At 43.5% G+C, this 17,902-nt stretch overlaps 3 non-coding genes across 3 annotated transcripts; all 3 read right to left on the reverse strand.

The window, feature by feature from the left end:
- Positions 1-16,288: 16,288 nt before the first annotated feature.
- LOC142483468 (5S ribosomal RNA) lies at positions 16,289-16,407 on the reverse strand. The gene has a single exon (XR_012797339.1). It is a non-coding gene; the product is annotated as a 5S ribosomal RNA (ribosomal RNA).
- A 286-nt stretch (positions 16,408-16,693) lies between these two features.
- On the reverse strand, positions 16,694-16,812 carry LOC142483469 (5S ribosomal RNA). Its single transcript, XR_012797340.1, has one exon. It is a non-coding gene; the product is annotated as a 5S ribosomal RNA (ribosomal RNA).
- Positions 16,813-17,098: 286 nt separating this feature from the next.
- Positions 17,099-17,217, reverse strand: LOC142483470 (5S ribosomal RNA). The gene has a single exon (XR_012797341.1). It is a non-coding gene; the product is annotated as a 5S ribosomal RNA (ribosomal RNA).
- Between the last annotated feature and the right edge of the window lie 685 nt (positions 17,218-17,902).

The following is a 17,902-nucleotide window of genomic DNA, read 5'->3' on the forward strand; positions in this document are numbered from 1 at the left end:
CTCTCTTTGATCAATACTGATAAATACAGTATCATATTTACTGTATACCCCTTTAGCACCTGTCGTTCCATCCTATGCACCCATTTACTGTACAATGGTGATTGCGGTCGTATTCACGTACTTTATGTGAGATAAATTAACCAGTTCTTTTATTGCTGAAGTCGCCACAAAATACTTTTATTTACAAATACAGTACAATACAATGGTGAAACTTTTCAAGTTAACAGCAATTCAAAACATCAACACACAATAATACATACTTTACAGTACTGTACAGTATACTGTACTAGTATATTTGGGCCTTGTCTTTGGGGGTTTATTCATGCAATTATTAGGGTGACCTGGCGTTGGAAATACTGACACAGTACAATCCTACAGCTACACCACCCACCCCCTCCCTTAGAGATTTTAATCCCTCCCTGGCCAAGCATCAATCGTCTGGCTAATCCAATCCAAGCCATTGTTTTGTTAATCTGGCCCTGGGCTGTTCAGAACAGCCACTGCTTCTAAATTACTGAAAATATACAGGATAAATATACAGTGATGTGAAATAATCCTTTCTGTGGGTCTGAGAGGGTTGAAAGTCACCAGGTCCTCATACAGTAGAGTACATTCTCGAATACCTTTAGAATAAAAATACAGTATATATAAATATACAGTATAAATATTGCACAGTATACTGTAATGTTAAATAACCCATCCTGTTCTTTTTCCCTTCATACTGTAACAGTATCCTCATTGTGTCTGCGGTACAGTAGTTCATTGAGAGAGGAGAGGTTTTGTGTACATCATTACTGCTGTTTATATACTGTACATTTGACTGCACAAGCAGATTTGACGAACACAAGGCCCCCCCTCCACCCTGGTGCACCCTTTTTCCTGGAACGACAAGAAAACAAAAACTTTGTTTAGTTACTGTACTGTACTGTATGTGCGTACTGTATTATGGTAGACCTACTGTACAGTAGGTGGCTGGTGCAGCTTTCTCTGGAAAGAAAAAATGGAGCAGTTAGTAGGCAGTTACTGTAGTATGTCAAACTAGTCTACTGTACTGTATACTGGAACTACTGTAAACTCTGACTATTGGGAAAGCTAAAATCTGTGCCATACTTACCTGTATCATAGTGTACCTACTGTACAATACTACAGCACTGTACTACTTTCCTGATGCTTGTCCATTGCGCGCGATGACAATGGGCAACACAGTGGCAATATGGTCTATATATTTATTGCATCGTTCCTCGGTGAGTACATCGTTCCAAAAACTCATTATGGCTGTATACAACTCGTCCTTCTTGGAGGGTTTCGCCACTTTACGGATGTGGTCCTTCAGCTGATGCCAGACCATTTCGATCGGATTGAAGTCTGGTGATCTGTGATTGGAAAGAAAGGACAATTAGTTTAAGAGATAGAGTACACAGTAAAAACAGTGGGGAACATATAAATGGGACACGGTCTACTACACTTACTCCGCTGGCGTCTTCACCCAGTTGATGCCGCGCTCAAGGATATGCGCCGTCGACGCGGTGTGCTTGGGATCATTGTCCTGGTAAAAGCGATGACCATTGGGAAAGTCTTGTGTGATGTATCGCACTATCACGGGCACAATGTTGTCTTGGAAGAAATCTTTATTCATGATTCCTATAGCAAGAAAAGAAAAGTGCTCAATAGTACAGTACAGTGCATACGGTAAGGCAACACTAGTCAAGTACAGTGCATTAGGCGGCATTATATTTGAGAAATTGTACCTTCAAAGACGACAATGCATCCCGGTCCACGCCTAGAGATGGCACCCCACACATGCAGCTTCACAGGGTGTTTTGGCCGTGGCTTCAAAGTTATGCGGCCTTTTTTGTGGAACGCAAATCTTGCAAATCTCTCCAGCGACACAGTAGACTCATCAGTGAAGATGCAATCCTGGAAAGTCTCACCGCTGTCGATCCATGCCTGGGCCTGGAGCACTCTTTTGATTTTGTTTGCGTCCCGTATCATGGGGTACGCTCTGTAATGACAATGAATAAAAAATGTTAGCGTCACAGCGCAGTACAGTTTGCAAAACAACATTTTTACTTTACAGTACAGTACCTCCTGTACTGTCCACTACTAACCTCACACGTCCATATTTCCATCCAATTCTGCGTCTCATCTTCTTTATGCTGCTCTCGGATACAGTCAGATTGTGGTTTTCCTGAAGAGTGTTTTTAACCCTTAATGCGCTCCTCTCATCATTCTCCTCACTTATTCTGTCCACCAGAAGAGTAGTCTCCCTACAATGCAAAGAAATTATATTGTGTTATTAATATGCAGCAATATAAAATGTATACTGTATACTGTACATGTAATGTTGTAATATACAGTAAATATAAATATACAAAAAATGTATACTGCTGTACTATAAATATAAATAGACAAAATATACAGTATACAGTACTGTTGTAATATAAATATACTATATAAATATTCCGTTGTCAGATGAATTGCAATATACCAAAAGTGTATACTGCTGCACAAAAAATATAAATTGACCACACATACAGTACACTACAGTATATACTGTTGTAATATAATAAATATACTATATAAATACGGTATACTGTTGTTATATCATAATAAATACACATCATATACTGTATATTCCGTTGTCAGATGAATTGCAATATACCAAAAGTGTATACTGCTGCACAAAAAATATAAATTGACCACACATACAGTACACTACAGTATATACTGTTGTAATATAATAAATATACTATATAAATACGGTATACTGTAGATGTACACTACAGTTTTCTATATTTTTTTTGGTTAAGTTTTATAAATACAGTATACTTACGCATTTGTTACCCTTGGTGCCTTTTTGCGGTCTCTGTTTTTTCCTTGTGCATGATAGCACACAGTGCTTGATGGCACAACGAGGCCAGAAGCAGTTAACCAGCGCTGGATATCTGCAATTCGTTGTCCGCTCGTGTACATCTCCTTCATTCTCATGCTGAGATCCTTTGAAATCTTCTTAACAGGCATTGCTGCGAGTACTGTAGAAAGAAATACAAACACAAGAATGTGTATTCGATGTTTAGTCGATGTGTATTCAATGTGCAGTGAATCCACAAAATGGATGGTGTATTTATATGTTAATGACTCACATAACAGACCACCCACTTTCAACACCTGTACCTGGCCACCATGCATAAAAGGTTGTACACGTTGCATAGCCCACCACTTGCTGATCTTTATCTGAGGCATTGTCCAGATACTGCATTGTGCCTCCCGCTTACATGGAGCAGCCCCGGTTCTATGGAAGAAAGAATCATCTCACCTCTGCTGTGCCTGCCACACTGAAAAAAAGAAAGGCAGTTACCGTTCCCAAGCCAAAGGCAAAGCGACAGGCTAAGGCCAACAAAGAAAACCTTCTGCTGACCCCAAAGGCTAAGGCTTTTAAAACACGTCAGCCTTATTATGTGAAGAAGAAATACGGTACTGTGCTCGGTTCGCAAGACGCATGGCAGCCAACTCACCGAATCCGCAGACCACTTGCTCCCATATGCTTCGACGACTCTGCTGTAGCTGTCCCGGAAATCTTCAGCCCGGCTTCTCCACCCCCATCTTCTCCGGTTCCATCTGAAGATGCTGCTGCCTCTGAAATCAACGGGTCACTGTCTCCTTTGCTCTTGGACGACTCTGCTTCTCTCCCGGAAATCCAGCGGTCACCTTCTCCATCCCTCTTCCACCACGCTGCAGCTTCTCCTGTACCGGGCATCCCCAGGTCACCTCTTCCACTCTCCATCGATGCCGCTTCTCTCCAGGGAACCCCCATCTCATCCTCCGTTGCACCCATCCCCCCAGATCTCCAGATGCCATGCACAAGCAGCTCGTTGGACCGGATCCTGAATGGGCTAAGTGTGGATCTCCCCGGGAATTCTAGTGTGCTGGCAAAGCTAGATCTGCTTCTGGAGTCGGTGCTACATATGGAGCAACGGCTGGATCAACGGATGCTACATATGGAGCAACGGATGGATCAACGGATGGACAAGATAGAGGCAGACATAGCGGGCATACATTATTTGCTCGGTGTTAATGCCCCTGTTTCCCCGATGCTGGAGCAGGGGGGTGACATGGATGTGATGCATGGTACCTTCGACCCCCTTCCATCACCAAGCACACACCCTCCACCAGAAGATACAGTGTACTATGCTATTGAGGAGGACATGACAACCCCATCTAGACCACGCCAGGAGACAACCCGGCGACCACTACCGGAGGAAAGCTTCCTCCCAGACACCCTACCATTGCCCATCGCCTCAAGTACACCCGCTCCCAAAAGACTTCCTACACCCGCTCGCATACAAACAGTGCCCGACATCTCCCTGTGCGATCTGACACCGGCGCTGAGGGAGAAGTATAGGGTGAGGAGTGCTGGTATACCACACAAGTATGCCTTGATCATATTTAAACACCATGTTCCCTACACATTGTACTGCGAGTGGGTGTTCAAAGTGAACTATGATGGGAATCGCCAAAAAAATGCCCTTCCTGCCAATTTAAGGAAAAAGATTGTGGAAGAAATGCAGCGCTATTACCCTGTTACAGATCCTGTAATGAGAGGCGTTAGAGACTGCATTAATGGCGTTTTGCGCCATGCAAGGCATCGGCCATGGCTGGAAAATGGGGAGGACTTTCAGTGAGACCATACTGTAATGTTGTGCTGTACTGTACAGTACATGTTTTACCCTATAGTACCTGCTGTACTTAAACAAAGGATACTGAATGTTGTTGTGTGTTGCACGGTTTTTGTACTGTATTTGTAAATAAAAGTTTTTAGTGGCGACTTCAGCAATAAAAGAACTGGTTACTTTATCTCACACACAGTACTACAGTACAAACTGCTTTTTGCTGCCAGACTGCAAACCCGCAAGACCAGCAACATTGTAACAAAAGAGCAATGAGCGCGCAATTGGCGTGGGAACTTCTGTTCTAAGGCCCCTATAAATAATATTCTTTATTTTATTTATAAACTCACATTTATAAACCCCGTCACCCACCCCCGCTAAACACAATAAAAAATAATCACACACAGCAGCCGCCAAAAAATAAATAAATAAATGACAATAAATACATTGGAAATACATTTTTATTGATAGTGTAGATGTGCAGGGGGTCTCTGGAGCTGAACCGCACAGGTTTTAGGTCTGGGGACCCCGTGCCCCCCGAGATACAGGCCCCTTTAGGGGGTGCCGGTAGCCCTCTGCTTGGTTTAAAGGTCCGATCACGTGACCGCGGCCTGTAAACCAAGCAGAGCAGAGGGATACCGGCACCCCCTAAAGGGGCCTGTATCTCGGGGGGCACGGGGTCCCCAGACCTGAAACCTGTGCGCTTCAGCTCCGGAGAACATCTACACTGTGAATAAAACACACACATCATTAAAGAATCATTCTTTAGCTTAGCGGCTATGCGCTATGGTAAAGAAGCAGCATTTCTGTCTTTTTAATAATATTGTAGAGTGAGCAGGGGGTTCCCTGAGACAGAAATCTAATCTCAGGGGACCCCCTGCTCCTGCACAATATTATTAAAAGTTCAGAAACGAGGCTTCATTAGCATAGCGTATAGCCGCTAAGGTAATGAAGGGGTTAACGCATAATAACCAATAAATACATTCAATACACTACCCACTACCCATGGCAACCTCCGCTGCTGTACAGTAAAACAGAGAAAAAAAATAACACTTTCAAAGTAATGTCCCCTAACCCCTTAATCACCATAGCGGTTATTAACCGCTACAGTCATGAAGGGGTTAACCCGCCCTCACCCACCACTTGGGACGCCTACTGTACATACCCTCCCACTCTAACCCCCCACCCCGTGAGGCCTAACCACCCTCAACCCTCACCCACTAACTACCCACAAGGGAGGCCTACCCACATACCGTTGGGGAAACACCCCACCCCCACCCCAGTACCCACAATAAAAACAGTACAATCACCCACAATAAACAGCATTCTATTTATTAAATACATTACCCACCCCCTGTGCCCCCCCCCCCCCCCATAAATACAAGATTTATTCTTTTACATTCAGGGTCCATAACGCAGCCCCACGCTAGTCCCCGGTGGGCTGGCAGGGCACCTGGACAGACCTACAGTTTACCAGCAGCATTCCACAGGTTCTGGAGGCCTGCTGGTGGATCCTGCCAGCACCATGGCGCCCAGGTGGTCTCCTTGGGTCACCGTGAGCCTCAATTGGGTCCACACGGTAGGCCCAAGGATGTCTGGGAGCCCCGGGTCAAACCCACAGGTGTCTGCGGGGCCTCGGGTGGTTCCCATGGGGGTCTGGGGAACTCACGGGTGCTCACTACGGGTCCGCGGTGCCCCCACAGAAGTGGGACCACACATCATCATCCCCGCACCTACGGCTCGGAGGTGCCCCCACAGAAGTGGGACCACACATCGTCATGCCCGCAGACTACGGGTCCGCGGTGCCCCCACAGAAGTGGGACCACACATCATCATCCCCGCATGTGTCACCCGTGGAACCACCAGCCTGCTACCCTTTAGGATACCCGAGGATTCCCCGCGGGTGGTCTCCAGAGGTCCCACGCAAAACCACGGAAGTAACCCTGAATGTAAAAAAAATAAACCTGGCCAATACATTCAATACATACACCCTCCCCCCCAACACCTACAGTACAATAATGTGCAAAATAACTATTATCCAGATATGGATAATAGATTAATTGCCCATTATTAAAAACATTAACTAGCATATACAAATAAATAAAGTACTACTGACCTCATCAATACGAAGTGTCCGATGCCAGCGCCTTCCTTCTCTTGCCCACACAAAACATAGCCAAAACCAAGCCAATACATTGCAATTACATTCAGATATCAATTAACCCCTTAAACACCTTATCGGATAATAACCGCAAAGGTAATTAAGGGGTTAAGCCACACAGGCACGATACCCACCCTTCACCCATGAATTTGTACTGTGGCTTCATCATGCAACTATATATATATATACTGTATATATATACATACAGAGAGACAGAGAGAAAGAGAGAGAGAGAGATATATACAGTATATATATATACACACGTTATATACACACCCATGATAAACCAAATATACAGTACAAATAAATGTAGAAGGGTTATCAAAACCATACTGTTCTACAACCAAACACTTCTCCATACAGATACTACATTAAAATCAATTTCCTTTAAAAATCCTAACTGATCTCACAATCTACTGTACTGTATATGATCACAAACCAATGAAAAAAAAGTCACATTCCAAAATGCATAAAATCTATGCACCATACTGTATACATTCTGCAAATTAATCAAACGTAAACAAAAATCAGTTAGCAATCATTATTTACACCCCTAAACATTTCACACTCAATCAAGAACAATGAGACCATTAACAGATTCACGCCTAGAGCAGAACAATTAAGCCTTTGAAAAAATATAAGTACCGACAAAAATACAACCTTTACAGTACAGTACAACCAAGGCTATCTATCCCTGACCTTCCTCAAACACACAATACAATACCAAGGAATAATACATCTATCTAATTTTAAAATACTTTAAACTCACAAAATAATTAAAAACACATCTAATCCAGCTTTTAAAACATCATCATTTCTTACCCTGAATGTATACTGTACAGTATATCTCTCTAGACATATATATTGTACATACATACATACAGTGGCAAGAAATGATATACCACAAGCAAAAAAAAAATACACAGGTTAAAAAACCTTTTGAAATAATGAACAAGTTAAATAAAATACATTTCTTTACTGTAGTTCACTTACCATTACTTGCCCCCACCGACTCCCGTTGCCCAGCTTACTCACGAACCAATCCACGATCAGGAACCCATAAAATAATAAACCATTGAAAATAATAAACATTAAACTAAAAATCCAAACCAATCCACGGGTCTTCTACTTGTAATACACCTTCATCTGTATTCTTCTTTCTTCTATCTCCTTCCGGGCGGGGCAGGGCGTGGTCTTCTTTCCATCATCGGCCACGCCCTTGTCTTTTTCCTTCTCCGGAGGTCCTTCCTCCGCGGCGTCTGGCTGCAAAATGAGACGACATAGGCTTTTAAAGGCCTATGACGTCACATTTTGCGTCATGGTTCCCACGGTCCTGATTGGACCGTGAAAACCATGTGTGTTGGCCGATAATAAAAAAATGATGACGTCACTTAAAGGGAATGAAAGCACAGCCAATCAGAATGGCTTTGCTTCAATTGCCTTTAAGATGACGTCATGAAAAGGCACATGGTCGTGCACACATGGTACTAGAGCCAATCAGAGCGTGGGAACTTTATGCCTACTCTGATTGGCTCTGGTATACCATGTGTCAGGGGCTTGGGGGAGAAAGGATGTGACGTCAATGAAAACCTGTCACGTGGTACGGTAGCCAATCAGAGCGTGGGAACTTTATCCTTATTGACGTCACATCCTTTCTCCCCCAAGCCCCTGACACATGGTATACCAGAGCCAATCAGAGCGTGGAAGTTCCCACGCTCTGATTGGCTCTGGTATACCATGTGTCAGGGGCTTGGGGGAGAAAGGATGTGACGTCAATAAGGATAAAGTTCCCACGCTCTGATTGGCTACCGTACCACGTGACAGGTTTTCATTGACGTCACATCCTTTCTCCCCCAAGCCCCTGACACATGGTATACCAGAGCCAATCAGAGTAGGCATAAAGTTCCCACGCTCTGATTGGCTCTAGTACCATGTGTGCACGACCATGTGCCTTTTCATGACGTCATCTTAAAGGCAATTGAAGCAAAGCCATTCTGATTGGCTGTGCTTTCATTCCCTTTAAGTGACGTCATCATTTTTTTATTATCGGCCAACACACATGGTTTTCACGGTCCAATCAGGACCGTGGGAACCATGACGCAAAATGTGACGTCATAGGCCTTTAAAAGCCTATGTCGTCTCATTTTGCAGCCAGACGCCGCGGAGGAAGGACCTCCGGAGAAGGAAAAAGACAAGGGCGTGGCCGATGATGGAAAGAAGACCACGCCCTGCCCCGCCCGGAAGGAGATAGAAGAAAGAAGAATACAGATGAAGGTGTATTACAAGTAGAAGACCCGTGGATTGGTTTGGATTTTTAGTTTAATGTTTATTATTTTCAATGGTTTATTATTTTATGGGTTCCTGATCGTGGATTGGTTCGTGAGTAAGCTGGGCAACGGGAGTCGGTGGGGGCAAGTAATGGTAAGTGAACTACAGTAAAGAAATGTATTTTATTTAACTTGTTCATTATTTCAAAAGGTTTTTTAACCTGTGTATTTTTTTTTTGCTTGTGGTATATCATTTCTTGCCACTGTATGTATGTATGTACAATATATATGTCTAGAGAGATATACTGTACAGTATACATTCAGGGTAAGAAATGATGATGTTTTAAAAGCTGGATTAGATGTGTTTTTAATTATTTTGTGAGTTTAAAGTATTTTAAAATTAGATAGATGTATTATTCCTTGGTATTGTATTGTGTGTTTGAGGAAGGTCAGGGATAGATAGCCTTGGTTGTACTGTACTGTAAAGGTTGTATTTTTGTCGGTACTTATATTTTTTCAAAGGCTTAATTGTTCTGCTCTAGGCGTGAATCTGTTAATGGTCTCATTGTTCTTGATTGAGTGTGAAATGTTTAGGGGTGTAAATAATGATTGCTAACTGATTTTTGTTTACGTTTGATTAATTTGCAGAATGTATACAGTATGGTGCATAGATTTTATGCATTTTGGAATGTGACTTTTTTTTCATTGGTTTGTGATCATATACAGTACAGTAGATTGTGAGATCAGTTAGGATTTTTAAAGGAAATTGATTTTAATGTAGTATCTGTATGGAGAAGTGTTTGGTTGTAGAACAGTATGGTTTTGATAACCCTTCTACATTTATTTGTACTGTATATTTGGTTTATCATGGGTGTGTATATAACGTGTGTATATATATATACTGTATATATCTCTCTCTCTCTCTTTCTCTCTGTCTCTCTGTATGTATATATATACAGTATATATATATATAGTTGCATGATGAAGCCACAGTACAAATTCATGGGTGAAGGGTGGGTATCGTGCCTGTGTGGCTTAACCCCTTAATTACCTTTGCGGTTATTATCCGATAAGGTGTTTAAGGGGTTAATTGATATCTGAATGTAATTGCAATGTATTGGCTTGGTTTTGGCTATGTTTTGTGTGGGCAAGAGAAGGAAGGCGCTGGCATCGGACACTTCGTATTGATGAGGTCAGTAGTACTTTATTTATTTGTATATGCTAGTTAATGTTTTTAATAATGGGCAATTAATCTATTATCCATATCTGGATAATAGTTATTTTGCACATTATTGTACTGTAGGTGTTGGGGGGGAGGGTGTATGTATTGAATGTATTGGCCAGGTTTATTTTTTTTACATTCAGGGTTACTTCCGTGGTTTTGCGTGGGACCTCTGGAGACCACCCGCGGGGAATCCTCGGGTATCCTAAAGGGTAGCAGGCTGGTGGTTCCACGGGTGACACATGCGGGGATGATGATGTGTGGTCCCACTTCTGTGGGGGCACCGCGGACCCGTAGTCTGCGGGCATGACGATGTGTGGTCCCACTTCTGTGGGGGCACCTCCGAGCCGTAGGTGCGGGGATGATGATGTGTGGTCCCACTTCTGTGGGGGCACCGCGGACCCGTAGTGAGCACCCGTGAGTTCCCCAGACCCCCATGGGAACCACCCGAGGCCCCGCAGACACCTGTGGGTTTGACCCGGGGCTCCCAGACATCCTTGGGCCTACCGTGTGGACCCAATTGAGGCTCACGGTGACCCAAGGAGACCACCTGGGCGCCATGGTGCTGGCAGGATCCACCAGCAGGCCTCCAGAACCTGTGGAATGCTGCTGGTAAACTGTAGGTCTGTCCAGGTGCCCTGCCAGCCCACCGGGGACTAGCGTGGGGCTGCGTTATGGACCCTGAATGTAAAAGAATAAATCTTGTATTTATGGGGGGGGGGGGGGGGCACAGGGGGTGGGTAATGTATTTAATAAATAGAATGCTGTTTATTGTGGGTGATTGTACTGTTTTTATTGTGGGTACTGGGGTGGGGGTGGGGTGTTTCCCCAACGGTATGTGGGTAGGCCTCCCTTGTGGGAACTGATTGGGTGGTTAGGCCTCACGGGTGGGGGGGGGGTTAGTGTGGGAGGGTATGTAGGCATCCCGAGTGGTGGGTGGGTGAGGGTGGGTTAACCCCTTCATGACTGTAGCGGTTAATAACCGCTATGGTGATTAAGGGGTTAGGGGACATTACTTTGTATGTTTTAATTTTTGTGTCTGTTTTGCAGAAGCGGAGGGGCCATGGCCAGGATGGGGGGGGGGGTTAACGGTATGTGGGTAGGGGGTGAGGGTGGTTAGCAATGCAGGGAGGGAGATTTACTGGTAACAGAAACATCTCTCTCCCTTCAATGTACTGTAATCTGTTTAAAGCCCCCTCCCCCCTAATGTGTGTTTCTGTAAAATCTCTCTCCCTTCAATGTACTGTAATCTGTTTAACAGAAACATTAGGGGGGAAGGGGCTTTAGGCCTTTATATCTCTCTCCCTTCAGTGTAATCTACTTAACAGAAACATTAGGGGGGGAAGGGGTTTTTAAACAATGCTGTGTATAATGTACTGTATAAGGTTTTTTACAATTAGATAGATGTAATCCTTGGTATTGTAAGGGTTAGTTTGGTTTTAAATTGTCTTTTCTGGTTGTTACTTACAGTATATATTGATTTTGGTTTACTTGCTTGGTTAAAATACTTTTTGGTATTGTAGTGTGCATTATCCTTAGCGTTGTATACTGTAGGTGCCTTTAAACCCAGTAACCTACTGTATTGTGATTCACTTTGATTCTCCCTAGTGTTTTTTGAGTCACTATCCTTTTCATGTTTAGGGTTGACAGTGTGTGTCGTTCCCTAGTGCTGTTCATTAGTGTTTAAGGGTCCATGCCTCTTTTTTAAGTGTTTTTAAATCATGTACTGTTTATTCATCCCTTTTTGCACTGTGTCAAATAAATAAACAAATATATCAATTGCATACCTGAGTGCTCCCATACGGGTTACTTTTTTCTCTTTTCACTCACATACAGTATGTATATATATATATATATATATATATATATATATATATATATATATATATATATATATATATATATACAGTATATATACACAGTGTATATATGTATACTGTATATATATATATATATATATATATATATATGTATACAGTGTATATACTGTACAGTATATACAGTATTTATTTCTCTTCATGTCTTTATTTATTTATTTATTTATTTAGATTTATTTATTAATTGTGGGGCTGCTGTGCGTGATTTTTTTTTATTGGGGTTGAGGGGGGTGTTTGGCCCTTGGTGTGAGTTTACGACTTGCAGCAGCAGCAGCACAATTAATAAATAAATATAAATAAATAAATAAATAAATGACAATAAATACATTTGAAATACATTTTTATTGATAGTGTACATGTGCAGGGGGTCTCCGGAGCTGAACCGCGGTGGTTTTAGGTCTGGGGACCCCGTGCCCCCCGAGATACAGGCCCCTTTAGGGGGTGCCGGTATCCCTCTGCTCTGCTTGGTTAAACGCAGAGCACTCAGCACTCAGAAACACAGGCCAGCCAGATTGAAACACACACACAATAGGGGGAGGTTTTTTTTACATAGCTTGCAGGGAAGCTTAACGCACACACACAATAGGGGGATAGGGGGATAGGGGGAGGTTTTTTTTACATAGATTAGAGAGAAGGCAGGGCGTTTTAAAAGCGAGAATAGGGGGAGGGGGTTTTACATAGATTTTATTTATTTATTTATTTAGATTTATTTATTAATTGTGGGGCTGCTGTGCGTGATTTTTTTTTATTGGGGGTGAGGGGGGTGTTTGGCCCTTGGTGTGAGTTTACGACTTGCAGCAGCAGCAGCACAATTAATAAATAAATATAAATAAATAAATAAATAAATGACAATAAATACATTTGAAATACATTTTTATTGATAGTGTACATGTGCAGGGGGTCTCCGGAGCTGAAGCGCACAGGTTTTAGGTCTGGGGACCCCGTGCCCCCCGAGATACAGGCCCCTTTAGGGGGTGCCGGTATCCCTCTGCTCTGCTTGGTTTACAGGCCGCGATCACGTGATCGGGACCTTTAAACCAAGCAGAGGGCTACCGGCACCCCCTAAAGGGGCCTGTATCTCGGGGGGCACGGGGTCCCCAGACCTAAAACCACCGCGGTTCAGCTCCGGAGACCCCCTGCACATCTACACTATCAATAAAAATGTATTTCCAATGTATTTATTGTCATTTATTTATTTATTTTTTGGCGGCTGCTGTGTGTGTGTATTTTTTTATTGTGGGTAGCGGGAGGGTGGGTGAATGGGGTATTCGCCCCAACGATGGTTGGGGAGGGCTTGCGGGGGGGGGGGGGGGGGGTGGGGTAGCGGGAGGGCTTAACCCCTTCATGACCGTAGCGGTATTAACTGCTACGATCGTGAAGGGGTTAAGTGCACCCGCAACCCCCCCCCCCTCCCGCAAGTCCTAAACTCACACCAAGGGCCAAATACCCCCCTCACCCATCCCCACTACACACAATAAAGCGGGCACGGTGGGTTAACCCCTTCATTGCCTTAGCGGCTATCCGCTATGGTAATGACGCAGCATTTTCCGTATTTTTAATAATATTGATCAGGAGCAGGGGGGTTCCCTGAGCATTAATTTCTGGCTCAGGGAACCCCCTGCTCACTGTACAATATTATTAAAATACAGAAATGATGCTTCTTTACCATAGCGCATAGACGCTAAGGTAAAGAACGAGTGTTTATTTATACTGTATATTGTATGTGTTTTATTGATAGTGTACATGTGCAGGGGGTCTCCAGAGCAGAAGCGCACAGGTTTCAGGTCTGGGGACCCCGTGCCCCCCGAGATACAGGCCCCTTTAGGGGGTGCCGGTATCCCTCTGCTCTGCTTGGTTTACAGGCCGCGGTCACGTGATCGGGGCTTTTAACGCAGAGCTGGATACCGGCACCCCCTAAAGGGGCCTGTATCTCGGGGGGCACGGGGTCCCCAGACCTAAAACCACCGCGGTTCAGCTCCGGAGACCCCCTGCACATCTACACTATCAATAAAAATGTATTTCCAATGTATTTATTGTCATTTATTTATTTATTTTTTGGCGGCTGCTGTGTGTGTGTATTTTTTTATTGTGGGTAGCGGGAGGGTGGGTGAATGGGGTATTCGCCCCAACGATGGTTGGGGAGGGCTTGCGGGGGGGGGGGGGGGGGTGGGGTAGCGGGAGGGCTTAACCCCTTCATGACCGTAGCGGTATTAACTGCTACGATCGTGAAGGGGTTAAGTGCACCCGCAACCCCCCCCCCCTCCCGCAAGTCCTAAACTCACACCAAGGGCCAAATACCCCCCTCACCCATCCCCACTACACACAATAAAGCGGGCACGGTGGGTTAACCCCTTCATTGCCTTAGCGGCTATCCGCTATGGTAATGACGCAGCATTTTCCGTATTTTTAATAATATTGATCAGGAGCAGGGGGGTTCCCTGAGCATTAATTTCTGGCTCAGGGAACCCCCTGCTCACTGTACAATATTATTAAATCTCTCTCTGCTGCAAACACATCTCGCCCCCAGTATGTGCAGTAATTTACTGAACATGTACTGTAGAATAAATGCATACAGTAGTTTTATTTATTCGGGTTTATTACACAGTATACTGTATGGCCGGAAAACATCAGCATACAGTACAATATAATCCATCGAAATCCCCCCATTAGCCGTTTTCTTTTCTGAGGAAAAACAAAATGAAAAGTTTTAATGTACAGTAATGGTCAGCCCCCTAAAGAAGTTCCCAGCCAGCCCCACCAAAATAATACGGCAAAAATACAGTACTCACCATACTGTACAGTACAGTATTACTAAATTTCCCATTCAGCTTGCGCTGGCGCCGGCCCACTTCCAGTCCAGCTTTCATCATTTTGCAGAGGGACTAGCCCACCTGTAGTCAGCGGGAAATCGCTTAGGTACATGCAAGCTTCATCAAAACTGGCTGCGAAATCCATCTCAGATTTGTCACCGACGGCAGGACCATGATGATAAGCTGGTGCTGCTGCTGGTTCTGGTTCTGGTTCTGGCGCATTGCTTGGCAGGGACTGTCGCTTCTTATTTCGTTTTAACACGACCCTTCGCCTTTTGCCGCCTCCATTATCATAGATACGGGAAAAACCCTGTGACACACACCAATACCCTCCAACAAATTGGGGCTCAATACGGTGAAAACAGGGGTCACTACATAACCTTTTCCTTATTGCATGCTTCCACAAATGAGGAGTTGGCGAAAATCTGTAAAAGTCATAATTTTCGATAAAATACTGATAAATTTGAACAACTGTTGCCATCTTATCCTCTGTTGCATTTATAGCGGCCCATATCAAATAAGCATAACTTCTGTCAGGTTTTTGGAACACGGGCTCCACTTGTTCACTCATGTCTCTGTAGAATAGTGTAAGTGAAAATGATCTTTGTCTTTATTTAATACATTACTGTATGTAAAGCCTAAATTGATACATTTTTTGCAACTATTCCTTCAGTCTCAAGGACAAGTTACACAATAGCATACTGTACTGGGATAAAGTAACTTTTTTTGGAAACGAAACAACTTGCAAAGGCCACACATTACTTAAGTCATGAGTTTATGCCATCTGGTGGACAATCGAAACATCGCAGCCTAGTAAATCATTCTCATTATCATTTAACAAGATCAGGCCCCCGTCAGCCAGGCATGAACCGTGGCTGGGAAGGCAAGCGCAACGAAGCATGCAAGAGGTGAGCAGTGGCGGATTCCAGGTTTCTGCCAGGTACAAACCAGGCATTTGCTCGAATAAAGTGTGTCGGTGCAGTAGTATGGCCGTAGGTGGAGATTGCTGTCTCATGATATCCTCTCATTCTTAAATCCATGAGCCTATATCTTGCTCCATGCATACACAGAGACTGAGAAAATGACAGGTGCACTCAAATGTACTATAGACGGAATTCTTGATGTCAGAATTCTATTTTGGAAGGTTGCATTGTGTTGAACTTTCAGAGGAAAAAACGATATATTTCTTTGCCACTGCGGGAAAAAAGTAGCAAGAAATGAAACATTTTCATTTGCTGCGAGGAATGCCATGTATATTTTCATTAGGGAAGCGAAAAATAAAAACCCCTACAGCACCTGGTATTCCCAGGCAGTCTCCCAACCCAGTACTAATCAAGCCTCACCCTGCTTAGCTTCCGAGATCTGACGGGATCGGGCGCTGTCAAGGTAGTATGGCCGTAGGTGGAGATTGCTGTCTCATGATATCCTCTCATTCTTAAATCCATGAGCCTATATCTTGCTCCATGCATACACAGAGACTGAGAAAATGACAGGTGCACTCAAATGTACTATAGACGGAATTCTTGATGTCAGAATTCTATTTTGGAAGGTTGCATTGTGTTGAACTTTCAGAGGAAAAAACGATATATTTCTTTGCCACTGCGGGAAAAAAGTAGCAAGAAATGAAACATTTTCATTTGCTGCGTGGAATGCCATGTATATTTTCATTAGGGAAGCGAAAAATAAAAACCCCTACAGCACCTGGTATTCCCAGGCAGTCTCCCAACCCAGTACTAATCAAGCCTCACCCTGCTTAGCTTCCGAGATCTGACGGGATCGGGCGCTGTCAAGGTAGTATGGCCGTAGGTGGAGATTGCTGTCTCATGATATCCTCTCATTCTTAAATCCATGAGCCTATATCTTGCTCCATGCATACACAGAGACTGAGAAAATGACAGGTGCACTCAAATGTACTATAGACGGAATTCTTGATGTCAGAATTCTATTTTGGAAGGTTGCATTGTGTTGAACTTTCAGAGGAAAAAACGATATATTTCTTTGCCACTGCGGGAAAAAAGTAGCAAGAAATGAAACATTTTCATTTGCTGCGTGGAATGCCATGTATATTTTCATTAGGGAAGCGAAAAATAAAAACCCCTACAGCACCTGGTATTCCCAGGCAGTCTCCCAACCCAGTACTAATCAAGCCACACCCTGCTTAGCTTCCGAGATCTGACGGGATCGGGCGCTGTCAAGGTAGTATGGCCGTAGGTGGAGATTGCTGTCTCATGATATCCTCTCATTCTTAAATCCATGAGCCTATATCTTGCTCCATGCATACACAGAGACTGAGAAAATGACAGGTGCACTCAAATGTACTATAGACGGAATTCTTGATGTCAGAATTCTATTTTGGAAGGTTGCATTGTGTTGAACTTTCAGAGGAAAAAACGATAGATTTCTTTGCCACTGCGGGAAAAAAGTAGTAAAAAATTTCAGAGGTGCCTATATTCAACCTCCTCCTGTTTGGATTTGAACTCACTATCTCTTCCAAGTATCAGCTTGAACACTGCACACCCCAACTCTGTGAGCCACAAGCTCACCATATAACATGCTGAGTGTTCTGAGGCCTGTATGATATATTTCTAAATGACATGGGAGGCATAAGTGTATTATTGTGACCGTTAAAAAAATACATTCTTGAAGAATTACCTTAAATGGAGAAATTAAATCAGAGACTGAGAAAATGACAGGTGCACTCAAATATACTATAGACGGAATTCTTGATGTCAGAATTCTATTTTGGAAGGTTGCATTGTGTTGAACTTTCAGAGGAAAAAACAATATATTTCTTTGCCACTCCGGGAAAAAAGTAGCAAGAAATGAAACATTTTCATTTGCTGCGAGGAATGCCATGTATATTTTCATTAGGGAAGCGAAAAATAAAAACCCCTACAG

The sequence above is a fragment of the Ascaphus truei genome, unplaced genomic scaffold (genome assembly GCF_040206685.1).
Source record: "Ascaphus truei isolate aAscTru1 unplaced genomic scaffold, aAscTru1.hap1 HAP1_SCAFFOLD_3255, whole genome shotgun sequence".
In the NCBI taxonomy this organism is placed as follows: Eukaryota; Metazoa; Chordata; class Amphibia; order Anura; family Ascaphidae; genus Ascaphus; species Ascaphus truei.